Below are 15826 nucleotides of genomic sequence, written 5' to 3'. Positions count from 1 at the left end.
CAGGTAAACATCAATGAAACCAATGTTTTATACAACTTTGGTGACGTGTATATATAAGTATTTAGTTTATATTCTGACCATATTGCAATTAAAAAAAAAAAAAAAAAAACAATTTTTTTGTGTTGATAAAAACGGAATAATTTGTTGACGAAATCGGAACGTGACGAAATCGGAGCGTGACAAAAACGGAACGTGATAAAAACGGAACATACCTGTATTTTCAATTACGATGCATTACAGATTTTCATTTTAGATGAGGCTTATACAATTATTAATCTTCTTTTAGGTCCGTAGGTTATCATTTGGGTGGTACGAGAGAAATAAAAATAAATTAGCAACAACAAAAAATTAAGTTCATTTTAATTTTTTTTATTTAAATTTTGTAATGATTCTTTGCTGGTGCTCAGGAATATCGAACTAAAACTTATTTTTGCGTTTTTCGATAACTGGTAAAATTGACTTAAGGAGTACTTGCTTGTAAGTGTGCAAAATGAAAACTTGTCAACGCGAAAGCAAGATTTCCATATAAACACCATTAGCAATTATCGTCTTCTTCATCTGCTTATTGGGAAAATACAGAAAAACTTTGGCTCATCACATCCCACGAGCCACTGTATTTTAGATCTGCGGTCAAGGCTTACAGAAGTTGCCTAAAAAAATTGTTTCGTCATTCTGGATTTCCCATATAACAGATTAGCTAGATTCGTCCTGAATCAGGTTGTTCTGGAACATCTCGAATCATTTCCATCGGATTCCATTTTCGCATTATCCAAAAGATGATCATCTGGGTCTTTCATGACTGGGACTCATGACTGTAAGCGCATTCCACATCATGACGTGTGTTTTGAGAAAGCATTCAATCCGATGTTTTTTTATCTGGTGATTCATCCATGGACATACAGTATACTATGCGTAACTCGCTCGATATCGAGTTATAGAATTTGTAGTAAATGTGGGTTTTCATGGATACCTCGATGGTCCCTTGACCCAAAATTACCCTGATTTTGTGTTTTTTAACACGATTTTATTTCCCTAACTCGATAGTCGCCTTAATATCGAGTTACGGAGAGTTGACTGTACTACAATAACTATTTTTTTACGTCCAAGGAACATAAATAGCAAATAAAACAACCAGTGCATTAATAACAATGAGTGTTTTAGTAGTTGTCGAACGAGCGGATGAACATGATGGGACTGGTATGCAAATACATTTGTATATTATATTGTATATAATCGCATAACAGTCTCGCTACGATTTTTGTGTACTTTAAAGCAAATTTTCAACTTAAATTCAAAAGAAATTTATTAGTTTTTTCCGTGTACTCAACAAACAGTGATATGTAGAAATTTAACACATTTTAGGCCAAATAGAGACTCAAAATGGAGCGAAATTGTTTCCACATTTCAATCGTCTTTTTCTCAGTTTGTCGTTTTCCAACATGGGACTGTTGTGCAAAGAGGGGCAGTCTCTGGTTTGGTTTCATTTACAAAACTGTTCGAATATCTGTATTTATGCACATTAAACCAAATATGTTGCCTGAAACTGCTGACTAACAATGCAACCAAAGTTCTCCCGGTGGATTTTTATAGAAATAAGGTTGCTTTGAGTGTTAATTTTATGTTTTTCTCTAGGGGGTCCATAATACGCAAAGGGTCCATAACTGGCATCGACTCCCTATATTTCACAAACGAATATTATTTTATGGTGCACCTTCACATTGACACCGTCAAACCCTATGATCCAGGGCAGGGGATAGAAACATAATACAGATTTTTTTTTTTTTTGTATGGTATTCAGTTGGAGCTGCTCAATACTCAGACGGACTAGGCAATGGCGCCCACATGAACACTGTTTTTTATTAGTATTGTGACGTGGTAGTTTTTGAAAAGTACCCATATTCCCTTGCTTCTGAGAAAAGGAAGCATTATGAAAATCAGCAGCTCCATTAGAATTTGTTTGAAATAGTAGTGCATTACTAATACTGTCTAGTGGAAATGGTTTTGAATAATTTTTCATTCAAGTGCTATTCTGATTACTATTGTCTTTTACGTAAGATTAGAGTCTTAAATGTCAAGTGTCGTCAAGTCTTAACAAAATTAGGCTGTTTAGTAGTAGTTCTAGTTAATTTCATTTTTTGTTGTTAAAAGTATTTATTGGTCATTACGTTCATATATCCTTAAAGAAAAAAGTCGCTTTCCTTGTCTGTTCAACAATTTTTCGAAACTAGCAAGTGTGCCCTAATGATCGATCTCAGCGTCTTACTTTCCATAGTCATTTTTATAGTGTATATTGAAGAGTAAAGTTACCTTAGGATTCTATTACAGTCTCCTACAAGATTCACTTTTCGGTGGAAAATGCAATGCTTCACAACGCCTACTTTCTACCTGTAAATTTTGCGAAAATGAAGCTGGAATTAGATTATTTATACCGCTGTTACAAAAGAGGTATTTCTTATTATGGCAATGTAAAAACCATATTAAAATAAGATTGTCGCCACTTATTTCTACTCAGTGAATCTACTAGTCATTTTCCTAAGAGTTCCTAAATATTCCCTACGTCGTATATGATAACGATGTATCTAGCTAGCTAATAGTAAGAGTGGCTACGGATCATTCTGGTTAGCAAAAGGCAAACTGAACGTCACCAATAGTATTAATGTCCACTTCGAATAGATTAATTATTTGAAATGGGCATCAACTCTATCAATGACGCAGAATGTCCGTTGGATCACATCCGAGATATTATTGCGTCTATGCCATATGAATTATGACGCGGCTTTAAGCAAAAAATGCCAAAATGTCATACCACTACTACAGGTTACGCCTTTGGTTTCCATCATATGGGCTAATGGATTATGCCCTCCCATCGCGGCAAGGTCGCATAACCAAGGGGAGGGTAGAAACATAATACAGATTTTGTAGTAAAATTCTTAAGGCTAAGTAGCCCGTCATTCGTTTTGGCAACAATCATGACTTTTCAGCTTGCATTTCAAAGTGATAAAACTCAGTCTTGATAGTTTATATTGACTTTAAAAAGTATGACTGTACGCGCTTACATGCATAAAGTATACTGATACTTTTTCAGCTGTGTCAGTGCAAAACAACTGAAAAACAAAATTTCAAACTGGTTTAAACTTATTCTATATTCCAGTCCAGAGCAATGTACGCATAGATTAGTATTTACCTGGGTACCATCTCGTCTTTTTGTTCAGCATGTCCAAGGCGACCAATTCCTCCAAATCCCCAACTGAACGCTCTATTCTTAGAATCAATTGCAACCTGAAAATACAAGTAATCTTAACATACATCATCATCATCATGAATCTATACCAGCAAATACCGTGTGATTGTTACCGCAACTGAAGTCTACAATTTTAACGTCATCTATCGGAGTTACATGTCCATCTTTAGTCTTTTCAACATACAATACAATTTTCTTCGGGGAAGTTTCAAAATGAAATGACATTTTTGTGGACGTGACGAAATACTTTCCCTCTGTATTATGTCCCAGCTGTCCATATTCAGGCAACCCAAAGGAGTACACGTTACCTTTTATGTCTAATATCATTGAAAATTCAGCACCGCAAGCGACTTTAATTATTGGGGGGCCAGCATAGTTTAATCGGGTCGCTTTCAATATTGTCGGTTGTGTATTACCAACACCACATTGACCGCTCTTATTGTCGCCACATGCGTACACGACTCCGGTGTCACTTAAAAATAATGTATGATTCCGTCCACAAGCTGCTTGAATGACATTTACTTCTTCCAGTCCAGTAACAGGTGTTGGCTTTTCGAATGTTCTCAACTCAGATTGGCCCAACTGACCAAACTGATTACGTCCTAAAATATGGATTAAACAAAAATAAAACAGGGCTCTGGCGTGGTGGACCTCTTTTCCCGTGCTACTCGTGGGATTCAAAAATGAGTACAATATCTAATCAAAACAATAGTAGTAGTGCAGGTAGTAGCAGTAGTAGGGAAGCGAACCCCTTCGCAAGAAGTGGGCTAGCTAGATCTCCGTTGAGGAGAGTAGAAGCAGGAGGAGGCAGCAGTGCACGTAGTGCCAGTGCTGGAACCCATATTTCATCCCCGGCTAACGCATCGGGTGAAGTTATGGATGGAGCGTGGTTGATGAGGGCCATCAATAAAAGTAGAGATGGGCTCTCTGCGATGGAAGTGGCTGCACAGCAGCTCGACTCCATAATTGACTTTGCGTCCTCGAAGTCTAACATCAGCAAGGACCTCAAGCAGGCCTTGCTTAGACTTCGTAAGTCAATGTTGGCGGCCAAGCAGAACCATGCTGAACCCATGGTGACTGTGGCTGCGGCAGAACCCGTGGAACTGAAGGTGCCGAAGTCTACCCAGACGGAACCCTTCGTTTTCGCGGGCAGCCCCAAAAGCGTGGAAGCGAATGCTTACAGCAAGCAATCGCAGAAGCGCGCGAGGCAGCCGTCAGGGGAGGAGCTACCCGGCGGCGCTCGTAAGGCCAGGCGGATACTGACCCCGAAAACCGGCAGAAGTGCCGGAAAATCGGACCCCAGCCAGGCGTCCCGGAAAGCCGAGAAGGGTGGGCCCGAAAAGGCTGGCCCCTCACGGAGTGATGGGAACAGGGGGTTGCGACCTTTGAGAGGTCCTCCATCACCACAGGTCAGGGCGGAGCAGGGGGGGACGCCCCCTGGACAACCGTAGTGAGGAAGAAGAAGAAGAAGAAACAGGAGAATCAGGAGCGCAGGGATACCAGACCTAAGAAAGGTAGGAGGGTAGGTGCCAAGCGCGAAAAGGGTGATGCGATCATCATCAAGACGGAAGAGTCCAAGTTCTCGGAAGTCCTGAAGGCGATGCGCAGTGACGCGAAGCTTGCGGATCTAGGAGCCGACGTACGCAGTGTCAGACGCACTCGTACAGGTGAAATGATCCTCGAGCTTAAGCGCGACAAGGAGCGCAAGGGCGCCGCCTACAAAAGTTTGGCGGAAGAGGTCCTTGGCGCTGGTGTTGAAGTGAGGGCTCTGACGCAGTCAGTGACTCTGAAGGTGATGAACCTTGACGAGATCACTAACGCAGAAGAGCTCGTCACGGCACTGCGGCAACAGTGCGATGTGCAGGTGCCCACCACCGCCGTTCAGCTACGGAAAGGTCCGGCAGGTACTCAGGTGGCCTTAGTACACCTACCTGTGGCAGACGCAAATAAGTCCGCTAAGGTAGGTAAGATCAAGGTTGGTTGGTCAGTATGTTCACTGAACATACATGAGCAACCAGTGATCTGCTTTAGGTGCAGGGAACCTGGACACAAGTCCTGGGGCTGTAAAGGCCCTGATAGGACTAAGTTGTGCAGGCGTTGTGGTGAGGAAGGTCATAAGGCACTAGGCTGCAAGAACCCTCCCAAGTGCTTGATTTGTTCCGGCAAGTCCGTGAACAACAATCACCCGACGGGAGGCTCAAGGTGCCCGACCTTCAAACGAGCCATCAACGAAAAGTCACAGTGCAGGTAACGCAGCTGAACTTGAACCACTGTGACGCAGGTCAGCAACTGCTGTACCAGTCAGTTGCTGAGTGGGGGACGGACATCGCCATCATATCGGACCCATACCGAGTACCCGCCGGCAACGGCAACTGGGTCGTGGATGGATCCGGAAAAATGGCGGCGATATGGACAACGGGTAAATACCCTGTCCAGCAGTTGGTGTCTACTACCTACGAGGGCTTCGTGATCGCCAAAGTAAACGGGGTCCTCTTCTGTAGCTGCTATGCGCCTCCGAGTTGGTCGACCGAGCGGTTCACGCAGATGCTGGACTGTATGACGACCGCGCTGACAGGGCGAAGGCCAGTTGTAATAGCGGGTGACTTCAATGCCTGGGCCGTGGAATGGGGAAGCCGTAACGCGAACCAGCGAGGTCAAATCCTGCTAGAGGCACTGGCCGTGCTAGATGTCGATCTGGCTAATGTTGGTGCCAAAAGTACCTTCAGCCGTAACGGAGTGGAGTCGATCATCGACGTTACTTTTTGTAGTCCTGGCCTAACGAGTAGTTCGAACTGGAGGGTAGACGATGCCTACACTCACAGCGACCACCTGGCGGTTCGCTACAGTATCGACTACAACAACAGCAGGCAGCGGGTTGAGGAAGCGGCTAGGTCAAGGCCAAGCCCTCGTAGGTGGAAGACATCGTACTTCAATGATGAAGTACTTAGGGAGGCGCTCCGCCGTGAGCGTAACCTACTCGGCCTAAGCGGGGACGAACTGGTAGCGGTGCTTACGCGTGCATGCGATGCGACCATGCCTAGAAAAGTCCACCCTAGGAATGGGAGACCACCGACATACTGGTGGACTCAAGCTATTGCGAACCTGCGCCGTGCCTGCCTACGGGCCAGGAGACGGATGCAGCGAGCACGTACCGAGCAGGAGCGTGAAGAACGACGGGCGGTGTTCACCGCTGCCAAAGTCGCGCTGAAGTCTGAGATAACGGCAAGCAAAAAGGCCTGTTTCGAGGGACTCTGTCAGAGTGCCAACGCGAACCCGTGGGGTGATGCCTACAGGATCGTAATGGCGAAGACAAGAGGTGCAATTGCTCCTACGGAGCAATCTCCACAGATGCTGGAGGGGATCATCGAGGGGCTCTTCCCGCGCCACAACCCTAGCCCATGGCCTCCTTTTGTAGGACAGCCGGGGATTGGGGCTGGCGATGAGGATAGAGTAACTGATGAGGAACTTGTAGGGATTGCAAAATCCCTAAGCATGGGGAAGGCACCAGGTCCGGACGGAGTTCCAAACCTGGCCCTCAAAGTCGCAATCTTGGAGGCTCCCGGTATGTTCAGATCTGCTATGCAGATATGCCTGGACGAGGGAGTATTTCCAGATGCGTGGAAGAGGCAGAGCCTGGTACTATTGCCAAAGGCGGGGAAACCACCCGGTGACCCGTCGGCGTATAGACCAATTTGCTTGATTGACACGGTGGGGAAAGTGCTCGAGAAGATCATCCTCAACAGACTGTCGAGGTACACCGAAGGTGTAAATGGTCTCTCAGGCAACCAGTTCGGCTTCCGGAAAGGGAGGTCCACTGTAGACGCTATTCTGGCGGTTAAGAAAACCGCTGAGATAGCACTCCAGCGTAAGAGGAGGGGTATTCGCTACTGCGCAGTAGTGACTCTGGATGTAAGGAATGCATTTAATAGTGCCAGTTGGGCGGCTATTGCTGATGCGCTCCTGCGTCTGGGGATACCCGAGTACCTGTACAAGATTCTCGGAAGTTACTTCCAGAATCGGGTATTAGTCTATGACACAGAGGTGGGTCGGAAGTGCTTTCACATAACCTCAGGAGTCCCGCAAGGTTCCATCCTGGGTCCGGTGTTATGGAATGTCATGTACGACGAGGTGTTGAGATTAAAATTCCCGGCGGGTGTGGTCATCGTTGGCTTTGCCGACGATATTACGCTGGAGGTCTACGGTGAATCGATCGAAGAAGTGGAATTGACTGCAGCCCACTCGATCGCAATTGTGGAGGAGTGGATGAGCTCCAGGAAACTGGAATTGGCTCACCATAAAACGGAGGCTGTTGTTGTCAACAACCGAAAGTCGGTGCAGCAAGCGGTGATCAGTGTAGGCGACTGCACAATCACTTCGAAGCGCTCCGTCAAACACTTGGGGGTGATGATCGACGACAAGCTTACCTTCGGTAGCCATGTCGATTATGCCTGCAAGAGAGCCTCCACAGCTATTGTGGCACTGTCCCGGATGATGTCCAATAGCTCTGCGGTGTACGCCAGCAAGCGTAAGCTTCTGGCCAGTGTCGCCTCGTCCATACTGAGGTATGGTGGCCCGGCTTGGGGCACGGCTTTGAGTACCGATAGCTACCGTAGCAAGCTAGAGAGTACTTATAGGCTAATGTGCCTGAGGGTTGCGAGCGCGTACCGTACCGTGTCACACGATGCACTTTGTGTCATCACCGGTATGATGCCTATTGGTATCCTTATCATGGAAGACATAGAGTGCTTCGAAATGCGCGGCACAAGAGGCATACGCAGGACTGCCAGACTGGCCTCCATGGTCAAATGGCAGCGTGCGTGGGACAGTTCCACCAAGGGAGTGTGGACTCACAGGTTGATTCCGAGGTTAGATATCTGGGTCAATAGGCGCCATGGGGAACTAACATTCCACCTGACACAGGTCCTTTCGGGTCATGGATGCTTTAGACAATATCTACACCGTTTCGGTCATGCGGGTTCTCCCGAATGTCCAGTTTGTGCAGGTTTAGAGGAAACGGCGGAACACGTTTTGTTCGTGTGCCCGCGTTTCCACACAATGCGTGACCGCATGTTTGCCACATGCGGTCGGGACACGACTCCGGACAATTTGGTCCAGAGGATGTGTGCAGACGAGTTTGGCTGGAATGCCGTTTCATCGGCTATCACCCACATCGTCTCGGAACTCCAAAGGAGGTGGCGTGTGGACTCGAGGAGTGACTAGTGCAGACGCTAATCAACAGGTGGTCCAAGGGTTCGCAGTCGGCTACGTAGGTCATACCGGTGCCCTACGGTCGAAATCGACCCTTACAGCGATTAAGTGGCCGCGGGGAGAACATCCTGGTAGCGCTGCTGTCGTGGCGCCGGCCTACTGGGTGGGTACGAGCCTCTGGTTGTTCGGGGCAGGTGGAGGCCCCTTCGTCAGCAATCCCAGCTTGTGCTAGCTGATAGGGCCTGAGCCTTCAGTAGGTCAAATTGCGAAGCCCGCAGTATCAGTTCTTGATACCTGCGGTGCAGCTGGGCGCGGGCTTAGTGGTCGACCCTGCCCGCCTTCAGCGGACAACGGGAGGTGAGGACCACCCGGGAAGCTGGCAATGCGCCAGCATGCTACCTTGGTGGACCCCCCTAAGCGTGTCATCGATGTTCGTTGCTGCATGGCTACGCAGCTAACCTGGAGGATGCGATGTGCAATAGCCCCTCTCCGAAGCAATGCCTTCTTGGTGGTCCCGGAGAGACGAAGGGTTTGGCGGCAATGGAAATGGTTTAGTGGGTCGGGGGTGTAGTCCTGTTTACTGCTTGTACGTAGTAAATGGTCCCCAACCTCACACTCCCGGACCTCCGGAGTCTGTTGAGCAGATTATCCCCCCATTGCTTAGAAGGAAAAAAAAAAAAAAAAGGCTGGAGCCTCACAAATTGATATCTGAGCTGCCCCAGATGATGTGATGAACATTGGCATCACTGCCCACAATCAGCGGAAGGCCTTTTGTTACGCAGTGTACGACAACTCGTTTGAAGTCATCCGTTGGGGATGGTTCATTATATGGTAAATATACCCCGAACAATAGACGTATTTCCTGTTGAGGTCACCAACAGAAAAATCGATTTTGACAGCACATACATCTCTGGTAGTTAACTCAGAAATAAGTGTAACAACGATTGCTTTATTAACGAGCACGCATGTGCGGGCATGGAGCGTGAGTTTGCCATTTCAAGTTTTCTGAAAGTAGCAAAAACTGTGTCCACAAGGTTACCTAGATAGAAGTTCCCTCTACGAAATTAGGGTTCTTGTACTAGTCCGACACCATTTTGAAATCCAAGATGGCGACCTCCGGTTGGAGAAAATCGTTAGAAAATTCATGCAATATGTGTATTTTCGGAACGGGCACAACGAGGGGATGACGAAAATCGAATCGATGTTCGACGCCATTTTGGATTCCAAGATGGCGACCTCTGGTTGGAGAAAATCGTTAGAAAATTCATGCAATATTGTCGGAACGGGCACGACGAGGGCATGACGAAAATCGATGTCCGACGCCATTTTGGAATCCAAGATGGCGACCCTTGGTTTGGAAAAATCGTTGGAGACTGATGCAATATGGGTATTTTCGGAACGGGCACGACGAGGGGATGACGAAAATCAATGTTCGACGCCATTTCGTTATCCAAGATGGCGACCTATCGATGTCTGACGCCATTTTTAAATTCAATTCACCAATACATCAATTAACGAAGTCTGCTTTTACCAAATTTAATTGACGTCACATGTTTAACGAGGTAAATTCATGAACATCAGTACAGATCAGTACATTGATCCATTTGCTTATATTAAGGCGAAATAGGCCGTCATTGAAATTTGTACTGAGCATCGAAGATTGTGACCAATCCGTCTCCCGATTGCGAATAAAAGAAAATCACTTGGTTTTGCACTGACATTGCTAAAAATGTATCAGCATACTTTCTGTATGTAAGCACAAGTAGTGATACTTTTATGAATCAATATCACTTAAGATGACTGAATTTTATCACTTTGAAATTGCAATTTGCAAAATCAACATGGCTACCAAAACGAATGATGGGCTACTTAGCCTTAAGAGTTTAGATTGTATGCTATAAATAAGTAGCATCAATGTACAACTACTTACGTTTGTAGATATTCAGGCCTATATAGCATGGAGTCCTTGGAAATACAAAAACATCGACACAACTAAATACAGCTCTTCGTTTGCTCATATGGATAGTAAAACCCCTTTGCAATATTGAAGAACTTCTATTGATGATTGGTTACGCTTGTTTATCCTAATGCCCATATTCGATAGAGATCTTAGAGGACCAAGAACATCCGCACGTCTACACCATTTACCCACAGGAATGGTTAGGAGCCTTTGGAGTATTTGAAAACTATCTTCTAATCACTTATTATGGCCGTAGATCCCAAGGCCTATATGCAATGCACAATGGACCAAATCGACAATTTAGCCGGAAAAAAGTGTTATCTCTGTTCTCGTAGACTTTAGACGTTCGATGTCTTCAGAGAAGTTATTCGTAATTGAGTTTTGCATCTTTTAAGGAAAAAGTTGTATAGGGTGGCCCATATTTAAGCTAAAATTTTTTAAGTAAATTGATTTTGAAAGTATTAACTTAGGGTGGACCAAAAATATCCGTATAAATCAATAAAATATTCCGATGACTTAAATGAATGGTTAGGAGACTGTGCCATATTAAAATAAAACTATAGGTAGATCACGTTTGTAGATTCATAGGCCTATATTCAATGAAGTCTTTGGAGGACCTAGGATATCGGTACAAATTATAACAATACTTATTTTCTACTACATGTAGATAAGGGCCTGTGCCATATCAAAAAAGCATCTATTGATAATTGGTTACGCTTATAGATCCTAAGACTTATATTCGATATAGATCTTGGAGAATCTAGGACGTCCGCACAAATTATTACAATACACCATTTACTCACATGAATGGTTAAGGGCCTGTGGAGTATTTGAAAACTATCCTCTAATCTTTTATTACGGTCCTAGATCCCAAGGCCTATATTCAATGGAGTCCTTGGAGGACCTAGGACATTCGCACAAATTATTACAGTACACCGTTTACTCATATGAATGGTTAGAAGCCTGTGGAGTATTTGAAAACTAACCTCTAATCTTTTATTACGGTCGTAGATCCCAAGGTTTATATTCAATGGAGTCCTTGGGGGACCTAGGACATCCGCATAAATTATTACAACTTTCAATTATTACAATAATTTGCCACAAATTATAAAAATACTCATTTCACTACTATGAATAGATAAGGGCCTGTGCCATATCAAAAAACATCAAAGGATCGCTAAATATGCCCGATCTAGTTCGTAAATTGAGGTTCAGTGTACTAACCTAATATTTCTGTAACTAAACTGTTCTTTACAAAAAAAAAACTCTTGATACCCTGCCATTTCATCTTACCCCAGCCGTTTCAACTTGCTCTGATGTACCTAATCATTATCAATATCATCGAAGTATGTGGTGTATTTCAATTTATCCAACTAATTACGCGAATTCCATTATATGCTCACATAACACAACAAAGCACCGTAGGTGGATTAACAAGCGTTTTTCACCCCATGTTTCGTGGCTGCCAAATATTGTGCTTTTGACCATTTCACGCCTTTGTCCAGCCAACGTTGAAATTAAAAACACACATGTAGGTCCTTCCCATCAAAGCCTAGCGGCCAATTTTCTCCTGTGGAAACTCACAACATAGCAGTACATACATCTGACAGAAAAACGGTCACAATTTGGAATTCCCACCAGGAATCCTCGCTCGGTGGGCGTAATTTGTCATATTCAATCCCAAAGAAGGCCATTGGCATGTTACACATGATAAATCAATCACACTGGAAAAGGGTCGTTTCCCATTCAAACAAAGACCTTTTTACCGCGATGGTTACATACCATAAACCAATAATGATTAATCACAGTTTGATGAGGGTGCGCCGTCTTTCTATTATGCGGTTTATTGCCCATCATTCGATAAGTGTTGATTAAACAGAACGATAATGGCACATTGGCTAAGGGAAATTGAAACTAGTTTTACAAAATGGATTAATAATTATAGTATCTAGTGTTTTCTGAGACATTTCACCCGAAATATTAGAATTCTCACTTATTCTTGCTCAAAATTAAAACTAATGAGTTTGCATTGTCCTTTTTTGAAACTTGGAAAGGTATAAGGATCATACCCATTGAATTTAAGTCCCAGTTTCAAACACTCATATTCTCAACGTTAAAAATATGACAACTTATTTCAATGAAACAAAAACTCATAGGCCATAAAATAAATGCAATCAGTGTATAACACAATCACGGATTATTATGAAAATTGGTTTCATGTCGCAACCAAAAGGATGTTTATGAGGTTTACGGGACAATAAGCTTCCCACATCAATAAAAAAAAATGGCGTCGATGAACCGCAAATATATGCGTAATTGCAGTCATAAACAGCATTTCATTGAATTGTAGCAGTCGGATGTGTTTAAAGAGTTTGTCACTTTAAAGTGGAAGGATATTAAATACTATTACTGTCCTATATAATCATGCCACAAACGCTACTAATGGGAGAAATTAAATGTCGTACATTTTTCGATGCGAAGTGTTAATAAAACAATATAAAAATTCAGTTTCTCCAGTCAAATTGTCAAAATTAGAATAATTATATCATGGATTCAAAATGCACCACTACGTACACACTTCTTGATCGCTGGGTTTAAGGCAGTGGTGCTCATCCATCGAAGTATCATAAATATTTAGGATCTCTATTATATGATATCTAATAATAAACTTTAATGAAGTATGCAAAACAATGGATAATTATTTTTATAACTTTAACAAGATTTAATGTAGAACGATTTGTGTCTGAGATTATTTCATTCTCAACTTATCCCAACTGTTGAATTGATTGTTTATTTGAATCAAACCGTTGAATATACCAAATAAATGAAAGATTGAATGCGATTGTTGAACTCGAAGATATGCCGAAGAATCGTTCTGGTACCAAAAAAGCATTAAAAAAGAGAATTTATCTTTTAAAAACCTGTTTTTATAACTAGACTAAGCTGAAAACAGGTTCTCTTCCAGTAAGGACATAGGGGAAGTGGTGGTAAAATGAAAAGAGGTGGTAAAATGAACACCTTGTCTTTTACCGATAAAACACAAATAGCAATGATTTTTTATCATGCACGGGCGATTTAGACCATGATTCGGAGTGTTTGGGTTGATACGGAGGTCAATTGAAGTGAAAATATCAATAAAAACCAAAAATTTAGAAAATCACGTTTAAAAATTAGAACTGACGTAACTTTTTGCTCGGAGGTTTTTCAGTAAGGTGAATATCGTTATAATATGATGTCAAATATGATACCTTTAAATTTCTTTTTAATGGATTACAATTCTTAATGAATATATTTTCGGATATGCAACGAAAATTTTTAAAAATATTTGTTCTGCTCATGTTTTTTTTTTGCATGATGTTTATTTTACCACCAACAGCTGTTCATTTTACCCACATAGTGCAGGTAAAATGAACATTTGCATCGTTTTTTGCCAGCGATAAAAATATGTGAAAATTTAGCTATTTTACTCTGAATTTGTGTTGCTGCTTTAGACCTTTGATGTTGTGCGATAGAACTATAGAAATTCCTCGTTTAACTATAAAAAACAAGCTGATACCCTTAAGGTGTTTATTTTACCACCCCTTCCCCTAATTTCAGGAATAAGAAAAACAAGAAGAAGAGTATGCGTCAAGGTAGCCTCGGAATTCAACATAAGGAGTGTATCGAAAAGTAGTCGCAAACATTTAAAACGGTATATCTCAGAGTATAGTTTATCTTTTCAAAATTTCTTCACGCAAATCTTCATCATGTCATCATGTTTTGGATCAACTAAAAATATATTGAATTAAATGCTTAATATAGGGTGCCGGTGCCATTAGTGGACTACCTAAGCTATAAAAAATCATAACATAATAACGAAATGTCTTAACAGAGATCTTTTGGCGTCAACAGAAAGATTTCAACCTCTACTATATGGGAAAAATATGAAAAGAGTGATGAAACTATTTTTTAACATAAAATTGCTTGAGCCACTATTGGTACACTTGTTCCAGTAGTTGCGCTAGTGCTCCAGTAGTAGACGTTCGGGAATGATAAAAAGAATTTTAAACAAAATAGTAAATTTTTACATGGGTTTATTTTTTTTTTCCTCGGAACAGCAATTAATATCTTTAGAAATAAGCATAAAGATCATCTCTAGGGCTTTTCTTCATTTTTATACATCCATTTTAAAAACTGCTTCCATCCGTTGATCCACTACTGGAACACGACAGCAACTACTGGTGCAAGGGAGCAAATTTTTTGCATAAACTTCATTATTTACATGACTTTTTGATAAAAAAAAACTGAAATTTGGCAAATCGACTAGGGTTGTTAACGTTAACCAACGATAAACGCCGCTAACGTTGATTTTGCTCTGGATCAACGTCAACGCCGTTGCGTTGATTTTCATGGTTGTTAGCGTCAACGTTAACGAGTTTGCATTGAATCAACGTCAACGATCAGCGCTAACCAAAGCGTTGATTTTAATTTTCGTACAGGTTTCTAGAGAATGTTTCGAAACATCAATAAACAACGCGTTTCTATGGACCAGTGCACGAGTTCACTAATTTGACGTTTGAGCGGTGCTTAATTCACTCGTTGCCATGGTCACGTAAATAACACGGCACCGCTCAAACGTCAAATAATGAACTCGTGCATTGGTCCATACTGGTATCCCGTATCCATGGAAAATTGATTAAAAAATCTAAGTTCACTGTGCAGAGCAATAATTTGGCTCCCAACAGTCAGCCTCTTCAAACGTCACAAACTTTGCTTGGAAGAACTTTCATAAATTGCAAAGATTTACCAAGCAATATATTGTATCCCCACAGCAATAGGCCGAAATCGTTGCCAGAGAGCGACTTCCTTTGCCGCCATGAAGCACTCGGCATCCTTTTTTCTTCCCAGCAAACAATCAAATGTTTCTGAGTATACGCCCCTAGGATGACCCCGATCTCTCATTTTCATATACAAGTTGCCATGCTTAACATGACAGATAAAAATTTTAATTTAAATCAAATCTGGCAATGGTCGTGGAACAGATTTTCTTACTTCCAGGACTGTGGAGCTCTAATCTAAACATAAGTTTCTCACAGAAGCTGACTAAGTGCTTCCTCTCTCAGTTAACGTTCCATAAAAACTGCAATAACATCACGCATATTTTTCTTCCTTGGGCATGTCATGTTTCAGAGTCTAAGTTAAATCCGTTGCAAACTGCCCACACATTTCGTAATTATATTGTTCTCATGGTGGTAATAAATTGTTCAGCCGTTATCATTACGTAAACTGAATCATTTTCTACTTTTCTACATTTACTTATTTTTAAATACACCACATGAGAAAAAAGTAATTTTTTTTTTAGATATTAAAATCTTCGTTAACGTTAAAAATAACGAAGTCGTTGACGTTAAATCAACGCTGTACGTTGACGTTATCGT

General features: G+C 42.3%; 1 protein-coding gene and 1 long non-coding RNA gene across 4 annotated transcripts in view; one reads left to right on the top strand and one right to left on the bottom strand.

Moving 5' to 3' along the window:
- Positions 1-15826, top strand: part of LOC110678282 (homeobox protein unc-4) — a 57939-nt gene that overhangs the window by 26941 nt on the left and 15172 nt on the right. The window lies entirely within an intron of this gene.
- On the bottom strand, positions 3208-3868 carry LOC110678283. Its single transcript, XR_002501477.1, has 2 exons — positions 3341-3868; positions 3208-3279 (listed from the first exon to the last, which is right to left on the bottom strand). It is a non-coding gene; the product is annotated as an uncharacterized LOC110678283 (long non-coding RNA).

This window comes from Aedes aegypti, chromosome 3, assembly GCF_002204515.2.
Source record: "Aedes aegypti strain LVP_AGWG chromosome 3, AaegL5.0 Primary Assembly, whole genome shotgun sequence".
In the NCBI taxonomy this organism is placed as follows: domain Eukaryota; kingdom Metazoa; phylum Arthropoda; class Insecta; order Diptera; family Culicidae; genus Aedes; species Aedes aegypti.
Note: the sequence above shows the minus strand (reverse complement) of the source record. Positions and strands in the feature narration are given on the sequence as shown.